Raw genomic sequence first — 3,973 nt, 5'->3', positions numbered from 1 at the left:
CTGGGATTGGTGTCCCTCCCCTGGGATTGGTGTCCCTTCCCTGGGATTGGTGTCCCTTTGGAGAACAGGCACCCCAAGCCCCTGGGCACTGGTTCTGTGTGCAAGCCCTGCTGTGCTGCTTCTCCCAGCTGGAAGTGGAAAGGATTTACAGTAACTGGTGTTTCTCCTGTGCCTGCTCAGGGCAGCTCGTGCAGCAGCTCCTGGTGCTTTGCAGCCCTGCAGGGTCAGCTCAGGGCTCCTGTTGGTTTAACTCTGGATTCTGGTGCACAGGGTGGGGGATCACCCACACTGGCAGAGTCACACAGGGACCTTGTCCCCTGTCCTGTGCTGTCTGGGCAGCTCAGGTCACTGGGTGACCACAGGGGTGGTTCACTGGTGCTTGGCAGCTGGGAGGACACAAACTGTGGGTGCTGTGGAGTGTGAGCAGATAAATCCAGCTGAGGTGATCCTGGATCCTGCTCTTGCTGACCCCAGTCATAAATGTTTCATGCTGTTTTACAGCTCTTTAAATGCTCCTCCCTCCCCCTGCCCACCTGTCCATCCTGTGCTAGAGAACAGCCTCAGATTTTCTTAGCCCAGAGTGATTTGGGATGAAGCCACTGCTGGTGCTCTCATGCCAGCACCGTCCTGGTGGCTCAGAGCTCTTTTCCATCCCTGGTGTCTATCCTGGTCTAAAAGCTGTCCCCTCCTTTCCATCCCCCTGCTTGCCTCTGACCTTGCCTTGTCCCATCCCTGGGCACAGCCTGGGGGTGCATTCCCAGCTGGGACAGCAGCAGGGCTGGCTTTTCCTGCTCTTCAGGCTGTTCCTGCCGTTGGGTCCCTCTGCAGTGACAATATCTCCATTCCTGGCTGTGACAAGCTCATCCTGGGCTGAGCCCTTCAGCAGGTGCCAGTCCTTGCTGGCATTTTCTCACCTGGCTTCCTGCTTGTCCCAGTGGAGCTCCAGCACCGTGCCCAGGGCTTTCTGTCCTTCCACAGCTCCTGCTCTCCATTCCTGAGGTGCAGCTGCTCTGGAGCTGCTGTCTCAGAGCTGGAGCTCTCAGCAGGGCTGGGCAGCTCCCCTGTGTTGGTTCCTTGTTTGTGAGCACTCCTGGGAAGAACATTTGGAGGGATGAACTTCCCACCTCAGCTGCTCCATCCACAGCCTGTGTTGATTTTCCATCTGTGCTTTTAGCAGCTCGCAGGGATCACCTGGCAGGATCAGCCATCCAAAACCAACACTGGAACCGGCTCTGTGGAAAAGCTTCCCAGCACTGCTGGGGGAAGCTGGGGCAGGAACAGGGAGCCAGAGCAAAAAGCACAGAATTCCCCAGGGCTGGCTTGTTTTGCAGCCTGTGCTTCCCATCCTGGCTAGGTGAGCTTCCCCCTGGGCCAGCTGCTGCAGCTCCAGGCTCAGGGAAGTGTCCCTGTGCTGGGCTCTCAGGAAGGGTTGTGCCAAGAGGAGCTGCCCCCAGTGTTTTCCCTGGATTGGTTTCTCCATGCCCTGCCCTGCTCTGTCGCTGTAGCAGCCCAGGAGATCCCTGATTTAAGACCTGGGGCTCTTCTGCCCAGCCAGGCTGACCTTGTTGCAGGGATGAATCAGCAGTAAATGCCAGCCTGGAGCAGTCTGGGAAGAGCCTCTGGCTCTGGGTTGGGATGTGTCTGTGTCCCACTGCAGCTCCCAGCTGTGCAGCAGAATTTCTGCTCGGTTTCAGGTGAACCTCGCCCACCCTGACAGGGCTCAGTGCTTTTGGGAGGCTTTGGAGAAGCAGCTGGAGTGGAAGTGCTCCAGAAACGCTCCAGCTGTGCCTCCTTCCCTGGTGCACCCAGGAATCACCAAGGGACTTCACTCCCTGAGGAAACCCCTGAGCTCCAGGCTGGCAAAGCACTGGGACCAGTGTGAGGGGGAACTGGAGGCCCTGGTGCCTGAGCAGGGCTGCTGGGGCACAGTGGGTCCAGCTGAGCTGGAGCTGGAAGGGGAATCTTCTGGGGACCCCAACCAGAGCCATCAGAGGGCAAAGGTTGTTCTTCCTGGAATAACCCTTATCCTCATGGGAATAACCCTTATCCTCATGGGAATAACCCTTATCCTCATGGGAATAACCCATATCCCTATGGGAATAACCCTTATCCTCATGGGAATAACCCATATCCCTATGGGAATAACCCTTATCCTCATGGGAATAACCCATGTTCTCCCTGGAATAACCCATATCCTTATGGGAATAACCCATATCCCTATGGGGATATCCCATATCCCTGTGGGAATAACCTTTATCCTTATGGGAATAACCCATATCCCTGTGGGAATAATCCATGTTCTCCCTGGAATAACCCATATCCCTATGGGAATATCCCATATCCTTATGGTAATAACCCTTATCCTCATGGGAATAACCCATATCCTTATGGGGATATCCCATATCCCTGTGGGAATAACCTATATCCCTATGGGAATATCCCATATCCCTGTGGGAATAACCTATATCCTTATGGGAATAACCCATATCCTTATGGGAATAACCCATATCCCTATGGGAATGACCCATATCCCTGTGGGAATAATCCTTATCCTTATGGGAATATCCCATATCCCTGTGGGAATAACCCATATCCTTATGGGAATAACCCATATCCTCATGGGAATAACCCTTATCCCTGTGGGAATATCCCATATCCCTGTGGGAATAAGCCATATCCTCATGGGAATAACCTATATCCCTATGGGAATAACCCATATCCCTATGGGAATAACCCATATCCTCATGGGAATAACCCATATCCTCATGGGAATAACCCATATCCCTGTGGGAATAACCCATATCCCTATGGGAATGACCCATATCCTTATAGGAATAACCCATATCCTCATAGGAATATTCCCATATCCTCATAGGAATATTCCCATATCCTCATGGGAATATCCCATATCCCTATGGGAATGACCCATATCCCTATAGGAATGACCCATATCCTTATAGGAATAATCCATATCCATAGAGGAATATTCCCATATCCTCCTGGGAATAACCCATATCCTCATGGGAATGACCCATGTCCTAATGGGAATAACCCATATCCCTATAGGAATGACCCATATCCTTATGGGAATATCCCATATCCCTGTGGGAATAACCCATATCCCTATAGGAATGACCCATATCCTCATGGGAATAACCCATGTCCTCATGGGAATAACCCATATCCCTATGGGAATAACCCTTATCCTCATGGGAATGACCCATATCCTTATAGGAATGACCCATATCCTTATGGGAATATCCCATATCCCTGTGGGAATAACCCATATCCTTATGGGAATAACCCATATCCCTGTGGGAATAACCCATATCCTTATAGGAATGACCCATATCCTTATGGGAATATCCCATATCCCTGTGGGAATAACCCATATCCTTATGGGAATAACCTATATCCATACAGGAATATTCCCATATCCCTATGGGAATGACCCATGTCCTCCCAGGAGGAGGAGCAGGGTGGTGCCCCTGGCAGCTCTGAGTCCTGCCCTGCTCTCCTGCTCTCATCCCAGTGTCCATTGGTTATCCCAAACCAGTGGGATGAGCTTGGCTCACCCAGGGCTTTGGGATGTTGAGGCAGGAAGCTGCTGATGGGCTGGAGGCCTTGGCTCTGTGCTGAAGGAGTCACTTGCTCCAGAGGGATGTGGAAGGGACAAGGTGATGGAAAATCTCTGCTCAGAGTTGGTGTTGCCTTCCCTTTGGGGCTGGCTCTGTTCATTCCCTGCCCATCCTGGAGCTGCTGGGCCAGCCCAGTGCTCCCCCAGCTCCCACAGCCGGGGGTTTCTCACTGGTGGGGAGTGAGCAGTGCCCAACACCCACGGGAACATTTCCTGGGGTCCCTGTGCCCCCCTGGGCTGTGCCCTGCTGCACAGGGCAGGGCAGAGCACAGAGGGAAAGGGAAGGTGTTTGTCCTGAGCAAATCCATCCTCATCTCATCCTCATCCTCATCTCAT

The sequence above is a fragment of the Parus major genome, unplaced genomic scaffold (genome assembly GCF_001522545.3).
Source record: "Parus major isolate Abel unplaced genomic scaffold, Parus_major1.1 Scaffold361, whole genome shotgun sequence".
Taxonomy (NCBI): Eukaryota; Metazoa; Chordata; class Aves; order Passeriformes; family Paridae; genus Parus; species Parus major.
Note: the sequence above shows the minus strand (reverse complement) of the source record.